The 22,326-nt window shown below is 42.8% G+C and overlaps 1 protein-coding gene across 1 annotated transcript in view; it reads right to left on the bottom strand.

Annotated features, from left to right (window-relative positions):
- The window catches only part of BRF1 (BRF1 general transcription factor IIIB subunit), a 623,639-nt gene that overhangs the window by 586,072 nt on the left and 15,241 nt on the right, over positions 1 to 22,326 (bottom strand). The gene's annotated exons all lie outside the window — the stretch shown is intronic.

Raw genomic sequence — 22,326 nt, 5'->3', positions numbered from 1 at the left:
GATCAAAAGCAAAAAAGGTGTGAATTGAGTCTTATGCTGGCCATACACGTATCGGTTTTTCAAAAAAGAATATTCAGATGAAAAATCTTTGTACATTTTCTGAATGAACGAATGTTTGAAAATGTAACTTGCTTTTACCAGTTTTAAAAAAGAATGTAATTTCTGAACGAAAACCACATACACCGTCTAAACATTTCTTTGACCAAGAAGTTTTCTATTTTATTCCTTCGAATGTTCCCGCCACGGTGGTCAAAAACAAACGTCAATTTGACCCCACTAACGGATTAGAAAATTGAAAAACGTTCTTAAAATGAAATTGTTTTTGAAGGAAGACATTGTTTTTTGTATGGCCAACATAAGTGATAGCGGGTGCAGGTAGCTTTTATCAAGCTACCTGCCTATGACAAGGGAGTCTGTCATACATAATATTTTACAATTCTGTCTGAAAATCGCCAAAAACAAACAAACAGTCTGTACGTTTTTTTTTCTTACGATAAAAAATGTGATCTTTGAGTCTGATGATATTTACCAGATTCAACCTTTAATAGAATATAAAGTATATCTCTAGTTGGTCATTTCTATTTACCACTGTATATAGATATCTAGGAATAAATTATACACCACACTTTAAAGGTCATTACTAGATTAATCAAAACCATAATTGGCCAACTTGACCATTTGCAAAACCACGAGACATAAAAAACTGCAACTATTGCCATTTTATTCCCTAGGGCAGGGGTGTCCAAACTTTTTCAAAGAGGGCCGGATTTGATGAAGTGAACATGTGCGAGGGCCGACCATTTTGCCTGACATTCTTTGAACCGTTAAAATTCGGTCTAAGGCCGCGTACACACGCGGGGACTGTTCGCTCAACTTTGTTCGTCAAACAGTTTCAGCGGACAGTCCGCTCAAAATTAGCATGGACGGACTTGCCCACACACGACGAACAGTCCGCTGAAACCGTGCGCGATGACGTGAACGGCACGTACGACGGGACTAGAAAACGACGTCCTATACACTGCAATGCAACCTTTGGCGTGTAAATTCTTTCTGAGCATGCGCGAGACTTAGTTTGACGAACAAGCCTACACACGGGCGGACTGTCCGCTCAAACCAAGTTTCAGCGGACAGTTTTTCGGGATTTCCGAAAAACTTTGTTCTTCAAACTGTCCGCTGAAACTGTCCGCTGAAGCCCACACACGAGCGGACTGTCCGCTGAAACACTGTTCAGCGGACAAAGTTGAGCGAACAGTCCCCGCGTGTGTACGCGGCCTGAGTGCGTTCGTTCGAGCTCTAATACACTGCCCAACAAGAATTCTCTTGCCTTTGTGGGAAGAAATGAGCTTGGGCGTATTTGTACATACTGTATTAATTGGCGTATAACACACACCTTCACTTTAAGAGGGAAGTTTCAGGGAAAAAAAGGTTTAAATAAAGAACTGTGAAGCAAAATAATGGTCAGTGCCCACCAATGCAGCCTAATCAGTGCACATTTGCAGACCCACCACTGCCAGGGACCCCCCACCATCGCCAGGAACGCAGCACCATCGCCAGGAACGCAGCACCATCGCCAGGAACGCACTGACGAGCGCCAAAGGAGAATCTCCTGTTTACACGGCGGCTTCTTTAATAGAAAGTCCCGCCTCCTTTGATGGACAGAACAGTCGTCCAAAGGCAGTGCAGGAGAAGGACTTCCTATTACAGAGGCCGCCCGTAAACAGGAAATTCTCCTGTGTACGGCGCTCGGTCCTGTCCTCCCTGTACCTTCCGAAGCATATATATCTTTTGTGGCCCCGGCGCTGGGAGATCGTCGGGGGCCACAAAAGATATGCATGTCCAAATAACCAGGCGGGCCGTTCAAAATTGGGCCGCGATTGGCCGCGGGCCGGACTTTGGACATGCGTGCCCTAGGGTCTCTGCTAAGAATTTTTTTTTAATTGTAGTCCCCTGACTGATTGTACAGTTTATCTGATCTTTCCCTTATCTCAATTGGGTTGTGCATTTCTCACTATCACCAGTAGGTATTATAATTTTCTGGAGGTTGGATAGTCAAAAAGGCACCACATCCCTATATATACATATGATAGAGAAATGGGATTTTTAAAAAGGTGAAATAGATATATAAAAAAAAATCTAATTAATACAAAAATATATAAAACAAACAGGATGTAATCATACCAAATAACCATATATTGAGTAAACAGCAGTAACTTCTTGCTCTACATGTTTCGCCATACAATGGCTTCCTCAAGCGACTTTAGGTAAGTACTGCATGTATGGTGACTATATAGTAAAAACTATATATTAGAAAATTCAAAGTTGATATTACAACATCACTTTATAAAGCACAAATGTACACAAAAAATCACAATTTTCTCAGATGTGCATTGGCTGTGAACCAAGTCAATGGCCACATCCAGTCAGAACAGTCTTTCCATATCTGGCTGTTGAATAAGTGCTGTGAACCACATTAACAAATTCCTGTGAATAGAAAAAATGTCCTGTGAAAAAGATTTTTCATACAAAATCAAAAGTAAAATGTCCACAATCCGTGAGTGTTAGGTGACAGCTTATGATTTCCACAATTTGGTGACTTGTGCTGAATGAATCCCACCACCGAATGAAATGTACACTTACCAGCTGTAAGAATTTTAACGCCTATGGCTTTTGCCCAGCCGGGGCATTTACGTGAGTAGGTTTCATCAGATGATCTGGTCGGCGCCTCTTCTAAAGGGATCACCCGGTCTTAGCAATATCCGTGTAATCCTCCACTGTTGGCAGGTGATATTGCAAAAGATTGGTACGTACTTGCTCAAATAAAAGAGATGAAGCAATCATAGGTAAAACCCATAGGGTAATTTATTAAACACAAATGCCAAAGCGTATAAAAACAGGAACACTTCTAGTAAAAAAAAATCCAAATAAAAAGTTGCAGCTGGACAGCAGCAGTTCACACGCCCGTTCTTGAAAACAACGGACGTATATCACGGTGACGTCAGCACGTCGCTCCTTCCGATGCATTTCGTCACAGGTTTCACGTCCTCATGGGACACAGGCAGCATGCTGACGCACTGCTTCTTATACAAGAACCATGCCTTGATCTGAGTGGCAAGTGGCTAGGTTCTAGAAACGCCATTTTGAAAAAGGGAAATAGGATGTCTAGGACCAGAAAAATCCTCCCTCGTGGAATTACACAAATTTCCATATCTGGCGCCTGCGTGCAACAATTTCCCACACGGTGGAGTTTCTTGGGCGTACGTGCCTCCATTGGATGCTGAGGAGGTGGAGGGGACATAAAAGGATCTCCTCACCTGCAGACATGGCAGGGGCCAGATTCTGAAGTAATGTGATATACGGTGCATCAACTATGCAGAGGAAAGAGACTTGCTGAAGTATATTAAACTCTACATGGAATATTGTTCACGCGGCTGGTGCATGTCTTAATGGCTTTGCATTTGATGACTGATAATTAGGGTGTATGACTGCTTGGGAGTCTTTCCTTGAAAATGTAATTTTTCAACACTATCAACTAAAGGGGATTACTTATAGGACTAGTTTCTTTCTTGCAACTGAACAACAAACCCCCAATGCTGGATAGACTGGTAGGTTAGATCTCTTCTGTGTATTTCAATCAATGTTTTCCTTTTTCATTGGAAACTGAGATATAAAAAAAGAATATATACTTTTTCTAGACAGGCTGGTTTGGGAGTTTTTATACGTCCTCCTTTGTGGTACTGTCGGGGCTGGCTTAGCCCTTCCTTCTCTGGGCAGGCCGCTCAGCTGTCGGCTAATTGCCAGCTCTTTTCTCTCTCCACAGTTACCAGCTGTTCCCGATGATGCTTGTCTAACTTGCCTACTTAAAGCCTTCCAGCTCACTTCACCTCTGCCTTTGCGTTGGTCACATCACAAGGAACGATCTCCTGCAGTTTGTTTTAAGACTGGCTTGCTGACATCCCTCCTGGCTCCTTATCCTGCTTGCAGTTGCTCTACTTGGATCCTTGACTTCAGGCCTGGCTGATTACCCGACCTGGTTACTGGACTCTGGCTATGCTTGATTACGCTTTTTCTATTAATAAAAATAAAAAGGTAAACAAGTGTGATTTAATTGTACTTCTGTCTCAGTCTGATACATGGTTTCTGACAGTACACGAAGGCAATGAATTCAGAAGATAGTCAATTCACTTGTTGGTAATATTTTTTCCAGATTGGATGAGCAAGATCACAGCATGGATCAGTTTGCCTTGGCGTTACAAACGCTCCTGAAAATGGCACGGCTCACCTGGAGTCCCCCACGGTGGCTCCTCCGGTACAACCTGAGTCACAGGCCGTCCCTGCTGCTGTGCCAGTCTGTGCAGGCACCTGCCTCGAGTATTACCTCTATAAGAGGTATGTCTGGTTCTGCTCCGTTTCCCCAGCGATTTGGGGGCGATCCAGTTCAATGCAGAGGGTTCCTCAATCAGGTTGAGATATACTTCGAAATGCCGCCCCAGGCGTTTCCCATGGACAGAAGCAAAGTAGGTTTTGTGATATCTTAGCTTTATGAGAGAGCCTTGGCCTGGGCTAACCCTCTACGGGAGAAGCAAAAACCTGTTGTCTCGAGTTACCCTCCTTTAAAAAGGTTTTTGATGTTCTCGCACGCTCTGCTTCTGCTGCCAAGTACCTCATGTCCATCAAACTGTATGAGAACTGTTGCCGACTACACCATTGAATTCCGTTCTCTGGCAGCCGAGGTTGCTTGGAACAATGAGGTCCTCGTGGCTCCTTTTTCTCATGGTCTCTCGGATTCCATCAAGGATGAGATTGCAGCCCGAGATATACCCACGGAGCTGGAGAGCTTGATCTCGATTGCCATCCTCATTGACTCCAGACTCTTTGTAGTCCCACCCATGCCTCTTGGTACCGAGTTGGTCAGTGAAGATGAACCCATGCACCTGGGCTTCACGCGTCTCTCTGCGGATAAGAGAGCCTTTAGGAGGAGGTAGAGATTGTGCCTTTATTGTGGCCAGGCAGGTCACTTTTTGAAGTCTTGTCCTACCCGTCCAGGGAACACCCGAACCTTGAGGTCCTGTCACGGACAGACCTTAGGTGGCATTGTTTCATTCCCAGTTATCCAGAAGGATAAGCCCCTGGTTTTGGTCACACTTTCTTGGGCCGAGTCGTCCATCGAGGTACAGGCTCTAATCGACTCTGGGGCTGCAGGCCTGTTCATTGATGCTGCATTTGTTTTGTGGCACTCAATTCCGCTGCGTGACACTCCACTTGCCATTGAGGCTCTTGACGGGAGATCTTTACAGCCTGCCCATGTGACTCATTTGACGGTTCCATTGTCCATGGCCGTAGAGGCTCTTCACCATGAGAGAATCCAATTCCAAGTTATTTCCTCACCCAGGTTTCCGCTGGTTATTGGTTATCCTTGGTTACAGAGGCACAACACCTCTTGATTGGCTCCGTGCTGAGGTTCTGTTAGGATTAAGTTTGCCTGCTGGTGGCACTAGCCTGCTCTGGGCCGTTTGCTGCAGTTCTAGTGTCCACCAGCAGGTGTCACCCAGGAGCCAGCAGACTGGTGTAATCAGGCTAATTAATGTTCAGGTGCCTGGGTGCTACTTAAGGCTTTTCCTCCCTTTCCCCAATGCGTCATGATTCTGGTCCCTTCCTTGCCAGCTGTGCCTAGCTTGATCTAGTCTGTACTGCTCTGCCTTGTTTCTATTCGAGTACCCTGTTGAGATCCCTCTTCCTTGCATTCCCTTATCCTTTAGAGGGTTTTGTATATAGTTAGGTTCTTTTGGGGTTTGTTAATGTTCACGTTTACTGTATTTCACTATAAATATCACTATATATATATATATATATATATATATATATATATATATATATATATATATATATATATATATATATATATATATATATATATATATATATATATATAAAATCTATTTTAAAGTGATATTTATAGTGAAACACAGCAAACCATTAATATCTCTATTAATCTATCCATCTCCTGCGTTTGTTCTCGGTTCCCTTGTGTAGCTACGTGTCTGGTCTCCCTAGATGCTGATCCTGACAGGTTCTCTCCTGGTCACCACAATGCAGCGAGACATGCTTCCTGAAGATATCAAAGGTCCTGTGCACCGCTTCACTCCCCTTCCCTGCCGGAGGAGTACCGTGATTTTGGCGATGTCTTTGATAAAGGTCAAGCCAGTAGTTTGCCTCCACACCAGTCTTATGATTGCGCAATTGACCTTCAACCTGGTGCCATACCTCCTCCTGGCCGGGTTTACCCTTTGTCGGTTTTGGAGGATAAGGCCATGGAGTAGTATGTTGCTGTCGCACTCTCGAGGTTTCATCCGCAAATCCTCGTCTCCTGCTGGTGCTGGTTTCTTCTTTGTGAAAAAAGAGCGGTGAACTGAGACCTTGTATAGATTATAGGGGTCTCAATCGTGTCACGATTAAGAATGCCTACCCACATTCCCACCTTTGATAACGATGATTGGGATGACATGTGGGACTTCCCCTTCAGATCCCTGGTCTCCCTGAGAGATCGGCTGATACAGTTTAAGATGGCCCACCGAGCATATTTCACCCCCTACAGACTGCACAAAATGAACCCCGCCTCCCCGCCGGGATGTTGGCGTTGTGGGACAATACCGGGGGACTTCATTCATATTTTTTGGACCTGCCCAGCCATTGTTGACTATTGGAAGGGGATACTAGGGGTCATTACACAGGTCACCTCCATATCGCTCCCACTCTCTATAGAAACTTGCATACTGGGCCTGCTAGATCAGCTAATTCCCACTGTGGCGCGGCGCACCCTAGCTGGGCTACTTCTCTTCTATGCCCGCAAGGCCATCGCGCTCAGCTGGCGTAAGCCCACTCCTCCCCCTCTCTCCCTGTGGAAAAAATTGGTGAACGACAGCCTGCCTCTCTACAAGGACTGCTATGTTAATAGAGGTTGCCCGCAAAAATATGACAAGGTCTGGTCCAGCTGGCTGGCGGATGCCTCCACGGCCTCAGACCCATAGCCTACTTAACGCATTTTCGTTTGTAAATGAATAGGAATATGCACTAGTGGAAATGTTGTATGTCTGAGTAGCATGGTTTAGTCCTGAGTCATCCTACTGCACATGGAGTCGGCTCTTTGTGGCCGGTGAGATGCCTTGAATTCTCCGACATGTTTTTTTATGTAATGCACTGTCTTATATTGCAACTCTTTACACGTCACGCCTGTAACACTAATCGTGACCAATGTATGTGTTTTTGTTTTTGTTTTTGTCTGTCTTGTTTTGCTTTTGGTTACTTGTTCACTGTCTGAAATTCCAATAAACAGATTTGCAAAAAAAAAAAAAAAAAAAGAATGCCTACCCAATTCCATTGATTACAGAGTGTTTTGACCACCTCAAGGGAGTAACGGTTTTCAAGAAGCTTGACTTGAGAGGGGCATACAATCTCGTGCGCATTAAGGTGGGCAACGAGTGGAAAACTGCGTTTAATACCAGAACAGGCCATTATGAATACCTGGTAATGCCTTTTGGCCTTTGTAACGCCCAGCAGTTTTCCAGGAATTTATTAACGATGTCCTTCGAGATTTGTTGCAGTTGTGTGTGGTGGTTTATCTCGATGATATCCTCATATTTTCCAAATCCCTGGAGAGCCACCACACAGACGTCTGTTGTGCGCTTCAGAAACGAAGAGAGAATAATCTCTATTGTAAACTGGAGAAGTGAGAGTTCCATCGTGAACAGGTTACATTCCTAGGCTTCCACTGCATTTCCACTGCTGGTTTTTCGATGGACCCAGAGAAACTGTTGGCAGTCCTGCAGTGGCCTCGACCCGTGGGTTTACGTCCTCTGCAGCATTTCCTGGGCTTTGCCAACTACTATCGAAAGATTATTCGTAACTTTTAGTCTCTGGTCAAGCCTCTGACTGATATGACCAGAAAGGACGGTAACCCACAGAGTTGGTCTCCGGAGTCCATTAAGGCCTTTGAGACTCTCAAGGCTGCCTTTGTTTCTGCTGTGTTGGCACATCCTGATCCTACGTTGCCTTTTATCCTAGAATGCTTCTGAGACTGGAGTTGGCGCCCTTCTATCTCAACATCCTAACTCCGAGAGCGCTATGCATCCGCGTGGCTACTTTTCCAAGAAATTGTCACCTGCTGAGTGCAATTAGGAGATTGGTGACAGAGAGCTGTTGGCGATCATTTTAGCCCTGAAAGAATGGAGACATCTCCTTGAAGGTACAACTGTGCCCTTTCTTAATCTTACTGACCATAAGAATCTTACATTCTTGTCTGAGGCTAAGCGACTCTCTCCCAGAAGGGCGCGATGGGCTCTTTTTTTGTCGAGCTTTAATTACATTGTCTCATTCTTACCCGATACTACCCGATGCCTTGTCACGACAATTTTCCTCCACTTCCAAGTCGGAGTCGGTTCCGGTTCCTATGATTCCTCCTGATCGTATCTTGGCTATGGTTCGCACCAGTCTTACTTCTCCTTTGGGTGACAAAATTCTTGCTGCTCAGGTTCATGCTCCTCCTGATAAACCTTGTGACCGCTGCTTTGTCCCAGAGAATCTCCATACTACTGTGCTCCAGACTTGCCATTCTCCCAAGGCAGCTGACAATCCTGGGAAGAATCAACTCATTTGGGCCATTTCCCAACAATTCTGGTGGCCTAGTCTACAGGCTGATGTTACTGCCCTTGTAGCTGCCTGTCCCGTGCGTGCTCAGAGTAAAACTCCACGACACCTTCCAGTGGGCCTCCTACAACCCATACCCAATGGAGAGAGGCCCTGGACTCACCTGTCTATGGATTTCATTGTGGAGTTGCCCAACTCCCAAGGCAACACTGTTATCCTTATGGTGGTTGACCGCTTCTCAAAGATGTGTCATTGTATTCCACTTAAGAAGTTGCCCACCTCTAAGGAACTGGCTTCCATTTTTGCTCAGGAGATCTTTCGCTTACATGGGCTACCCAAGGTGATTGTCTCGGACAGGGGCAGTCAGGTTGTCTCCCGGTTCTGGCGAGCCTTTTGTGCACAGTTGGGAATCCTGCTTGTGTTCTCTACTGCGTATCACCCACAGTCTAATGGTGCCGCGGAACGAGCCAATCAGTCCTTGGAGCAATTCCTACGTTGCTATATTTCTGACCATCATAACAACTGGTCTGACCTATTACCTTGGGCAGAGCTTGCTCACAACAGTGCCTTGAATTCTGCCTCCCGATTGTCTCCATTTATGGCGAATTATGGTTTTCAACCTTCCATGTTGCCTGACTCGTTTGTTCCGCAGAGTATTCCCACGTTAGAGGAGCATCTCTGTGGTCTTCGTTCCACTTGGGTACAAGTCCAGGAGGCTTTGCGTCATGCTAATGATAGGTACAGACTCCATGCTGACCGCAGACGCCTGCGCCTTCCTACCAGGTTGAGGACAGGGTCTGGCTGTCATCTCGCAACCTTCGGCTTCGTGTTCCCTCACTGAAGCTTGCACCTCGGTTTATTGGGCCTTTCCGTATCCTTCGCAGGATTAGCACCAGTGGCTTACGTGTTGGACCTTCCTCCTAGTATGCGCATCTCAAATGTGTTTCACGTCTCCTTATTGAAACCATTGGTCTGTAACCGATTTACCACCTCAGTGCCACGTCCTCACCCTATTCAGGTTGAGAACTATGAGGAGTATGAGGTACAATCCATTGTTGACTCCCGTAGGTTCCATGGGCGCATACAGTACCTGGTGCATTGGAAGGGGTACGGTCCGGGAACGCTCCTGGGTTTCATCCTCTGGACGTACATGCCCCTGTCCTCCTCCACGAGTTCCATAGACGGTTTCCCTTCAAGCCCGGTGGCCCTCCGAGGGAGAGGGGTCCTTGAGGAGGGGGTACTGTCAGTGTCAGGGCTGGCTTAGCCCTTCCTTCTCTGGGCTGGCCGCTCAGCTGTCTGCTAATTGCCAGCTCTCTTCGCTCTCCAGTTACCAGCTGTTCCCGATGATGCTCATCTGACCTGCCTGTTTAAAGCCTTACAGCTCACTTCACCTCTGCCTTCGCATTGGTCACATCACAAGGAACCATCTCCTGCGGTATGTTTCAAGACTGGCTTGCTGACATCCCTCCTGGCTCCTTATCCTGCTTGCAGTTGCTCTACTTGGATCCCTGACTTCAGGCCTGGCTGACTACCCGATCTGGTTACTGGACTCTGGCTATGCTTGACTACGCTTTTTCTATTTACCTTTTAATTTTTATTAAAACGGGAGTCCGCCGGGACTCCGCGTTTTTTTTTTTTTAAAAGCCAGCAGCTACAAATACTGCAGCTGCTGACTTTTAAAATAGTGACACTTACCTGTCCAGCGCGCCTGCGATGTCGGCACCCAAAGCCGATCTGTAGATCGTTTCTCGGGTGCTGCCGCCGCCACCTTGGGTATGGGAATCAGGAAATGGAGCCTTTCGGCTTCATTTCCCGGTTCCCTAATGCGCATGCGCGAGCCGCGCTGCGCAATAAGGACGGTCCCCGCTGCCTCTGGGATCTGTGTGTTTTCCCAGCAGGCAGCGGGGCACTTGCGGAAAGGGGCGGGACTTGCGGAAAGGGGCGTAATATACGCCCCTTTCCGCAGAGAGCTATCCCGGAAGTGGGTGCAGATACCTGTACTGTACAGGTATCTGTACCCCCCTCCCCCCTGAAAGGTGCCAATTGTGGCGCCGGAGGGGGGGAGGGTTCCGATGAGCGGAAGGTCCACTTTAGGGTGGACCTCCGCTTTAATAAACAAGTGTGATTTAATTGTACTTCTGTCTCAGTCTGATTCATGGTTTCTGACAGGTACACCAGATATCTCAGCAATAGCAATGTCCTTCAACGTCTGAGCCGCATGGTGTTTATATGGGATGCGCATTATAGCTCAGGTTTGGATGTTTTGGGGTCTAAGTCCACAGCCAATGCACATCTGAGAACACTGTGATTTTTTGTATACATTTGTGCTGATAAAGTGACCTTTTATGTCAACTTTGAATTTTCTAATACATCTTTTTACTTAAAAATCAGCAATGGTCGCTGTGATATTTCTATTATAGCAGACTTATGTGGGTCAGTTAGAGAGGTCATGGAGAAACGCTGACAAACCACAGATAAAGAAATTTAATACACCACTGAGACCCGGAGCATCATGGATTGTGCATGAAGAACACAATCATGAGTATACCGGCTCACAGATAGCACTGAAATAGCCAAAACCAGTATAAAGTTGTGGTGCCTCTATATATGTAGCAGAGACAAAAAAACATTAAGGGCCCGATCATAACCGGTACCTTGGGACTGTGTTAGGCACCTTGCCCAGAGCAATCCCGATGCAAGACAATGCAAATTTACTTGTTACCCATTAGATCCATTTCACACCATGGTGCTAGTGTGTGCTCAATAAAGTACGGTATGCAATATAGAATATATATATATATATATATATATATATATATATATATATATATATATATATATATATATATATATATTTTTTTTTTTTTTTTTTTTATTTCAGTGCAGCGTGGTGTAACGCAATCCACAGCTTGGAGCCTCCCTTTGGCTAATTTAACTTAATAAAGTCACTTGTGACATTTAAATGAAATTCTAACAAAAAAGGGTGAAAAAAAAATGCAAACAATTTGATGCTTCGGAATCATTTCTCCCAGCGAACACCAGCAGCTGTACATTCAGTGCAGATTGCTAGTGTGAACAAGGCCTAAACAAAATTTAAAAAAAGAAGTGCTTGTCTGCCATCCTGTGGTAGATTTGAGAAAAGAAGAAAAATTAATCTGCTCATATTTTCTTACATAATCTCTAGTTCTCCACTCCTCCCACCCACATGATAATGCCATTTTTTCATAAAGAATTTCAGATTTTAATACATAGATTATTTTAGACCCTGTGGCATCACTGGGTCCCTGTGCTTCTCTGAATAATACAAGCAGATCATGGCTGGTGGGAGGGGCTGGCAGGGTGCTATACATAACTTCCTGAACTCATCACAGCATTCTCCTGCCCAGGACTCCTTACCCACTTGAAGACTGGGATGCGACTCTGCCCCTTTGAGCAGGCTCATGCCACGCGTCATTATTTTCCCGGGGGCTGGTTGAGGATGCTAACCGACACGGCGGCTGTGTCTCTGCCCTCTTCACTGGGACCAGTATAAAATCATCAATTGCGATAGGCTAAGTGCCTTGATACACACCTTTTTATACCTGCACTCTCAGCATTTACAATTCATGCTGAGGAAGTGCATGGAGAAAAAGTATCACAATTCCGGACGCTTAATATCAAAAGGTATGCCGATCTTATCTAATCTTATCTACACCTGTGTCTGATGCAGCCTTAATCAGTGCTGCAAAAGTCCTTTTCTGTGCTCCATTTGTTGCACTTAATATACCTGTAGTGATCTTTAATTACATTTTATTTTTTCCAACATAGAGATTTTGGCCCAGTCCAAGTAGGAGCCATTTGCTCCTCAATTCCCAGTCCTTGCAGTGAAGCATTGTCTGCCTGCTGGTTCTGGAGTCTGTTAGGTCAGGAAGTTCCATCTTCACTCAGATTTGTCCTGTGTGGATTATTTTTGCCTTGTAAGTAGTCTTTACACATGGTTAAAAATACATACGATTGTTCTTGTATTCATCGCAAATTTTTGTAGTTTCTATGATAGTCAAATTTACCTTTGTTACTTATTGGATACTAAATCCATACCATTTGCATATTTTCTTTTATTGTAGAATATTTGTACACATCTGACTAAACCTCTGAAGGACTGTTAGTCCGTAACATGTAAGGTGTCAGGTGTCTACGCCTGTATGGAGCTTCACTAGTCCGTTATACCCGAGGACAGTGATTTCTTCATACATTTGTTTAACTGGGTACCACATTTTGCTTTTATATATTGGATTCTTATTTACGTATGTTTAATAAAATTTATATTTTTATACCTTAATCATGTGGTCTGGCTATAATAGACCCCTAGGGGTTTCAACCATGCCCTCTAGGGTTGAAACCCCTAGGGGTCTATTATTTCCAGGTTAAAACCCCCTAGAGGTTTCAACCTGGTGCCCTCTGGCACCAGATCCCCCCCCCCCCCCATAATTCTGTAGATGATTGATGCATTCTCCCCTGATGAAGTGGACGGTATCCACAGAAACGCATCAGCAATTTATAGCAATGCAATAGGTCTGTTAGACCGCTTTATATGCCCTTCAATTTCATTCAGCATATATTCTACCATTTCATTTTTCAAGCATTCTGGTACAAAGTAGGATGGTCTCCCACATTTACAATGCAATATGCCATGCTATTACTTATACTTGTATGTATTTATTAGGGATGCAACGGATCATCACTGATCCGAACGGGTCACCCCGCTCAGATCGGCACACGCCTCGACCTGCAGAGCGCTCCACGTTCTCGGCCTTAGGAAAGGCACTGGCTTCGGCTTAGCTCCGAAGCGGCAGCCATCTTTCTACACCCAATGTGATCGCTCCGTCAAATGACAGAGATCACTTGTAAATAAACCGGCGTCGTCATGACGCCGGTTCCTCTCTCCCCTCAGTGTACAGATCTGTACAGTGGAGGGGAGAGATCAGATGGAAGCAGCGCTGTGGGCTGCATCTGTAGTGCCCACAGCGCTGCTCTGTGACAATTGCAGTCACAGCCATCCCTCCATACCCTACCCTGCCAATACTCTGCAATAGCATAAAGGAAAATACAGAAAGTGGGTTGTGGGACTTTAAATGAGGCATGGATATGCATTTAAATGATCTAGGATACCTAAAGTTAAAATTATCACTGTCCCTACTGGGAAGATCTGTATAACCATAAAGAGTTGCTAATCAATCCAATGAATTAAATACATTTGCTGAATAGTAAATATATATAATGTATCATAATATATAAAATACATAGATCATGCAGAAAGAAGCATAATAAATTATAATAATAATTATATTGAATGTATATAATAGATAGACATAATTGGTACAAGCAATCACAATTAAAAAATTGAATGAATATACAGAACAAGTGAAAATGGTTATCCTAATATAAATAAATCCAGTTAAATGAAATTCATGATTGAAGCAAGCTTGACTTAGCATCCCTGAGTGTGGCGAGTGTTTCATGGCGATTTCAGCCAATCATCAGGAAAATCATGCTTTCAAAACCTGCTCTTTTAGAAAGCATGATTTTCTATTTGAGACAGTGATTGAGTTAGTTACTTGATCTTTTTTAGCCATTTTTGATGCATCCCACTCCTGGGGAAACGCATAGAGTCCACATTTAGGGATGCCAAGTCAAGCTTGCTTTAATCATGAATTTCATTTAACTGGATTTAATATTTATATTTATTAGGATAACCATTTTCACTTGTTCTGTATAGTCATTCAATTTTTTTAATTGTGATTGCTTGTACCAACTATGTCTATCTATTATATACATTAAATAGGTCAATATAATTATTATAATTTATTATGCTTCTTTCTGCATGATCTATGTATTATATATTATGATACAGTATATACATTTACTATTCAGCAAATGTATTTAATTCATTGGATTGATTAGCAACTCTTTATGGTTATACAGATCTTCCCAGTAGGGACAGTGATAATTAATTTAACTTTAGGTATCCTAGATCATTCCAAATACATATCCATGCCTCATTTAACCACTTGCCACCCTCCCTATAGCAAAAGCACGGCAGCATAGTGGTTTCAAAACCCTGACCGGACGTCATATGACGTGATCAGGAGTTTGAGCCGCTGCGCGCCCCGGGGGCGTGCATCGTGGCGATCGTTGTTGCAGGGTGTCAGTCTGACACCCCGCAACTACGATATCGGTAAAGAGTCTCCGGAGACTCTTTACCACGTGATCAGCTGTGTCAAATCACGGCTGATCACAGTGTAAATAGGAAGAGCCAGTGATCGGCTTTTCCTCACTCGCGTCTGTCAGAAGCGAGTAGAGGAGAGCCGATCTGCTGCTCCTCTGACAGGGGGGGTCTGTGCTGATCGATAATCAGCACAGCCCCCCCCCCCCCCCCCCGAGGATGCCCACACTTGACCACCAGGGACGCCACCAGACCACCAGGGATGCCCAGCACAAGGTATGCAACCCTAGACCACCAGGGATTCCAGTCAGTGCCCACAATGGATGCCAATCAGTGCCCACAATGGATGTCAGTGCCCACAATGGATGCCACAATGGATGCCAATCATTGGCACTGATTGGCATCCATTAGAACAGTATAAAACAATACAATGCTGCCTATCAGTGCCCATCCGTGCCGCCTATCAGTACCCATCCATGCCCATCTGTACCGCCTATCCATGCCCATCCATACCGCCTATCCATGCCCATCAGTGCCGCCCCATCAGTGCAGGAGAAAACTTATTTACAAAGTTTTGAAACTGAAACAAAAAAAAACTTTTTTTCAAAATTTTCGGCATTTTTTTATTTCTTTAGCAAAAAATAAAAACCGTAGAGGTGATCAAATACCACCAAAAGAAAGCTCTATTTGTGGGGAAAAAAATTATAAAGATTTCATTTGGGTACAGTGTAGCATGACCGTGCAATTGTCATTCAAAGTACGACAGCGCTGAAAGCTGAAAATTGGTCTGGGCAGGAAGGTATTTAAGTGCCCGGTATTGAAGTCCCACAACCCACTTTCTGTATTTTCTTTTATTAATTACAGGGATGGAGGCATGCTTACGTTTTGCTGGGGTCCAAGCAGGTCAGGCGTTTTTTACTTTCTGCAATACCATACCCGGCCAATACTCTGCAATACCATACCCTACAGTACCCTGCCAATACTCTACAGTACCCTGCAGTACCCAGCCATACCCTATAAAACTCTGCGATACCCAGCCATGCTCAAATATTACAGTGGGGGAGATTGTGGATATTACAGTGAGGACTATATGGTGGTTTCACTGGTTTTTGCAAATTCAATTATTATTTGCTGATCTGAAAAATGATCCAATCCATGACTCTGATCCGAGGAACGATCCAATCCGTGAGTTTTTTGATCCGTTGCACCCCTAGTATTTATGGTTTGTAACCTGTTATTGTTATTTGTCTCCATTTCATGTATGTTTTTATTATGTTGTGTCATCTTGTGCATGATTTTATGAGAACACACACACAATCTTTTTCAACAATTGTCCTATTTGCCAGCCATGTCCCACATGCCTCATTCAAAGTTCCAACCCTTATTTTTTTCTTTCTACATTTCCCATGATTCTCAACTACACTGCAGAGTGCATAAGCATCATGGGAAATGTAGTTCCAAAACATCTGGTGTGCCAAGGTTTGCCATCACTGACCTAGGCACACAGTTAACCCTTTGATCACCCCATGTTAACCCTTTCCCAACCAGTGTCAGTCGTACAGTGATTGTATAATTTTAGCACTGAACACTGTATTAGTGTCACTGGTCCCCCCCAAAAAAGTGTCAAACGTGTCAGTTAATGACCAGACTGTCCACTGCAATATTGCAGTTCTGCAATAAGTTAGACAATGTTCTAACAATTTTAGATCTTCAATGTAAAAAATGTAATCAACTTTTACATCCATCAATCTATTTTTACATCATCAATGTATCATTGGATCCACAAGGTAAACAATTCAATCTATTTTTAGATCCACAATGTAACCAATTCAATCTATTTTTAGATCTACAATGTGAATCTAAAAATAGATTGAATTGGTTACATTGTGCATCTAAAAATAGATTGAATTGTTTACTTTGTGGATCTAAAAATAGATTGTAACCAATGTAAATAATTCTATTTTTAGATCCACAATCTATTTCAAGATCAACAATGTAAACAATTCAATCTATATTTAGATCCTCAATGTAGACAATTCCATTATTAGATCCATAATCTATTTTAAGATCCACAATGTAAACAATTCTATTTTTAGATCCACAATCTATTTTAAAGTGGATGTAAACCCACGCTCATCAATTCTAAAGTACTACCATAGTGCTGAACTATAAAAGGATAGATATATATATTATATATATATATATATATATATATATATATATATATATATATATATATATATATATATATATATATATATATATATATATATATATATATACCTCCTGCATGTATCCTTACCTGTCAAATGTGTCCCGTTTAGCAGTTTGAAGCCCCCAAAAACAGCAGATTCAGTGGACTGGTATGTTATCGGCACTTGGTGGGCAGAGTCATGATGTCAGCAGACTCCGCGCCCACCACTACACTCCCCTTGGCCAGAGCATGCAGGAGATGCAGAGCGCGCTCACCATCCCCAGCCCCACCGACAATGTCCCCAGCCCCACTGACACCAACCACCCCCTTTTCCAAAAGCACTGTGTAAAAATATATAAAAAAATAAAATAAAAGCACACCCACCTATCATTGTTAAAATTGTACAAAAAGAAAAAAAATTGTAAAACAAAAAAATTAAAAATTGTAAAAATTAATTAATACCACCACTGTACACTCCGCATTCCTGTGATTTGCACCGCATTGCTGTTCAGATCACATGCAGTGTCTGTGCGATGGGATTTCAGCCATACAACCTGTCCAAACATGCACAGGACCTTTTTTTGTTCCGCATCAGAATCGGATCACATGGGTGTTCACACCTATGCGATCCAATACATGTCCAAACTGTCAGAATGCAGTGCAATATGTGAGCTGAAATGGGGGGTTTCATTAACACTGTATGACACTCCCCAGCAGTTCACATATGGCAGTGTGAACTGACGCGCGAGTCCGCAGTGGATTCGAAGGGTTCCCGAATCGCACCAGTGTGAACCGAGCCTTGGTGGGAGCAGTCAGGTGACATTTGTAGGCTGTATGCTTTGAGGCTCGGGTCACACTGGTGTGATGCAGGAAACCCTGCGAATCCACTGCGGCTTCCCACATTGCATCCGACTCGCACAGCAATTCACACTGCCATATGCAAACTGCTGGGGAGTGTCATACAATGTTAACGACACCCCCATTTTAGCTTGCATATCGCACTGCGAACTGACAGGACATGAATCAGATAGCATAGGTGTGAACAACCATGCGATTCTGGTGTGGACCAAAAAGGGTCCTGTGCGAGTTTGCTCCGAATGTGGTGCAATATCTGCCATAGCATCTGTATGGCTGAAATCGCACTGCACGGACATTGCATGAAATTTGTACTGCACTGCGGTGGGCATCACATGCGATCTCGCACAACGCACTGGTGTGAACTGGCCCCAAGCTCATTCAGCCTTACTGGGTGCAATTATAAAAAGTGAGAAATCCAACCCTCCCCCACATAACAGATCCTGGTGATGGAAAGGAATGTTGCAACTGTGATCAGGTGACTTCAGATACACACACTGCACTCTAACAATCATCAGATCACTGGATGCTCTACTCTGCCCAGCTCGGACTACATACAGCTCCCCTAAACTTGTCTGTATATTCTGCTGGCTGTTCACTGCAGCATACAGGAGGATCACACCCTATGATGAGAAACAACCAGTCAAAACACAGTAAAGGCAGCCAATCCTGGGAGAGCTGGAGGGGAGGGGGAATGTGAATTGTGAACTTTACACACAGGATGTACGTCTCAGTCTACTGCATGAAATATGTAAATACCCTGTCATTCACAGCAAGGGGGAGGTTTTGACAAAGTTTTTGTCTGTTTGTCAAGATTTATCTCACTGAACAATAAAAGAAGATTGCTCAGAGAGGGAATAACTGTGTGGCAAGACTGGGCTCAAATGATAGCAAATATTATTCACTACATTATGACATCAAAAAAAATAAAAAAATAAAAAATTCCGGGTTTACATCCACAATCTATTTTAAGATCCACAATCTATTTTTAGAATCTTGATCTATTTTTAGATCCTCAGTGTAGACAATTTGATCCACACTCTTGATCTATTTTTAGATCCACACTCTTGATCTATTTTTAGATCCACACTCTTGATCTATTTTTAGATCCACACTCTTGATCTATTTTTAGATCCACACTCTTGATCTATTTTTAGATCCACACTCTTGATCTATTTTTAGATCCACACTCTTGATCTATTTTTAGATCCACACTCTTGATCTATTTTTAGATCCACACTCTTGATCTATTTTTAGAACCTTGATCTATTTTTAGATCCACAATGTAAACAATCCAATCTATGTTTAGATCCACAATTGGTGTTTAGATCTAGGGCTGCAACTAACGATTATTTTCATAATCGATTAGTTGGACGATTATTGTTTCGATTAATCTTTAACCTTTAAAAAAAAAAAAAAAAAAAAGTGGGTCAAATTGACGTTCATTTTCAACCACGGTGACAGGAAAATTTGGAAATAGAAAACTTCTTGGTCAAAGGAATTTGCAGACAGTGTATGTGGTTTTTGTTCAGAAATTAAGTGAAAATTTCAAACAAAATTCTTTCATTCAAACGTACAAAGATTTTTGATCTGAATATTCTCACCTGAAAAATGATCCTTGAGGCCAGCATAAGGCTCAGTACACACCTATGCAGTTTTTGCTTTTGATCCGTTTCTGCAGTGCGTTTTGATTTTTACGCACCTGATTTTACTGCAATTTGCGTTTTTTTTATTTTTTTTTATTTTGGGCAGACTAAAAAACAAATTGCTGCAAAAACACATTATTCTTTTCTGCAGCATCTCCATTGAAGTACATTGAACCAAAAAAACGTTTCACGTTAAAAGTCCCTGACCCCTACCAAATACGCAGCGGCCGAAAAAAAGCACAGATGTAAACATATCCCATAGGAAACCATGTGAATGAACTGTAGTACGTTTCTGTAAAAAGCACCAACAAACATATAGATGTGAACCAGGCCTAAGACGTGTAGTAACAGAATGGGGTTAAAAAGACTAAAATTAGCCCTTTATAGTACAAAAAAGCAGATAACCACTACTAGAAGGGGTTCATTTTTTTACCGTAGAACAGTGAAAGTAATATTTACAGTAGTGATTATATTTTTATACTATAAAGGGCTCATTTTTGCTTTTTTTTTAAACCCCATAATGTTACTGGCCGATTAATCGATTATGAAAATAGTAATCGATTTCATAATCGATTAGTTGTCGATCAATTAGTTGTTTCAGCCCTGTTTAGATCCACAATCTTGATCTATTTTTAGAATCTTGATCTATTTTTAGATCCACAATGTAAACAATTCAACCTAGTTTTAGATCCACAATCTATTTTTAGAATCTGGATCTATTTTTAGAATCTGGATCTATTTTTAGATCCACAATGTAAAACAATTCAATTTTTAGAATCTTGACCTATTTTTAGAATCTTGATCTATTTTTGGAATATTGATCTATTTTTGGAATCTTGATCTATTTTTGGAATCTTGATCTATTTTTAGAGCCACAATGTAAACAATTCAATTTTTAGAATCGATTTTTAGAATCTTGATCTATTTTTAGAATATTGATCTATTTTTAGATCAACAATCTATTTTTAGAATCTTGATCTATTTTTAGCTCCACAATGTAAACAATTCAATCTACTTTTAGATCCACAATCTACTTTTAGATCCACAATGTAAAACAATTCAATCCATTTTTGGAATCTTGATCCATTTTTGGATCCACAATGTAAGCAATTCAATCTATTTTTAGAATCTTGATTTTTAGATCCACAATCTATTTTTAGAATCTCGACCTATTTTTAGATCCACAATGTAAACAATTCAATCTATTTTTTTGAATCTTGATCTATTTTTTAGAATCCTGATCTATTTTTAGACCCACAATGTAAACAATACAATCTACTTTTAGATCCACAATGTAAACAATTCAATCCATTTTTAGATCCACAATTTAAACAATTCAATCTATGTTTAGATACGCAATCTACTTTTAGATCAACAATCTATAGAATTCAATCTATTTTTAGATCCACAATGTAAACAATACAATCTATTTTTAGATCCACAATCTATTTTTAGATCCTCGGTGTAGACAATTCCATCATTAGATCCACAATGTAAACAATTAAAACACACACAGTAAAGTTAGCCCATTTGTTTTGTATAATGTGAAATAGGATGTCATGCCGAGAAAATAGATACCAAATAGGTTATGCTTTGAAATTGCGCACACTTGTTGAATGGCAACAAACTATGGTACCTAAAAATATCCATAGGCGACGCTTTAAAAAACGGTTATCGGGTTAGAGTTACAGAGGGTCTTTTGCTGGAAGTATTGCTCTTGCTCCAAGGACTGCGTGTGATTTTAACACTGTTTACATGCACATGCATTTTCTTATTTTTCTTAAGTTTTTTTTTTTTGTTTTTTAAAGAGACAAAAAGTAAAAAATTCTGATCACTTTTATTGCTGTCACAAGAAATGTAAACATCCCTTGTGACAGTAATAGGTGATGACAGGTATTTATGGAGGGATTGGGGATCTAAAAGACCCCAAATCCCTCCTTTGCACTTAAAAGTATTCAGATCGCCAACAACAGTGATTCTGAATACTGTCTTTTTTTTTTTGTTTAAGAATCGGCGCCATTAACAGCACAATAGCACAGGCAGGCAAAATTAGCATACAGGTACGTCCATTTGAAATTGCCGCTGTGCCATCGCGTGCGCGCCGCCGCACACACGTGGTGGTCGGGACCCCCGTGAGTCCGGTCGCGGGTCCCGTGGACTCAATGGCCGCGGGGATACCCACGATCGTCTCACAGGGAGGCTGAACGAGGAGATGCGGAAGTAAACAGCAGCTCCCCGTTCTGCCTAGCAACAAGTGTGTCACGTACCTAGTGGAAGAGCCCGACCTGCAGGGAGAGACCTCTCTTGCGGCTCCGACTCGAGGGCCCTGGTAGAGTATACAGGAAGGACAGGAGTTCGGAGTGGCACGAGTGCCTGGCAGGATCAACAGCAGCGGAGGAGTCTGGAATCCAGAAAGTACTATGTAGCGGAACCTCCAGCAGGATCAGGAGACAGGCTGGGACCGGGAAGGAGCTGGGTCAGCAGGCAGGTACAGCAGGCTGGAACAGAACAGCAGGTAGGCAGCTGGAAGCAGGACTCAGAAGCAGGAGCTCAGGCTGAAGCTGGACTGCAGGCAGGAGCTGGACCAACAACTGGAGGGAGGACAGCACAGGCACCAGGATGCTGGAAGCAGGGAAGTCAGGGAAGTCAGGGAAGTCAGACAGGCCGGGTTGGTGGTCAGACGGTCAGCGGAGGTACCAAAGGAGCAAGCAGGAGGATGGTCGGACAAGCCGGGTCGGTAATCAGGCAGACAGCAGAGGTACCAGAGGATTAAACAGAAGGGTAGTAAG

The sequence above is a fragment of the Lithobates pipiens genome, unplaced genomic scaffold (assembly GCF_037356315.1).
Source record: "Lithobates pipiens isolate NorthernLeopardFrog02 unplaced genomic scaffold, aLitPip1_a1.2 Scaffold_30, whole genome shotgun sequence".
Lineage (NCBI taxonomy): Eukaryota > Metazoa > Chordata > Amphibia > Anura > Ranidae > Lithobates > Lithobates pipiens.
This window is presented reverse-complemented; position numbering and strand designations above follow the sequence as displayed.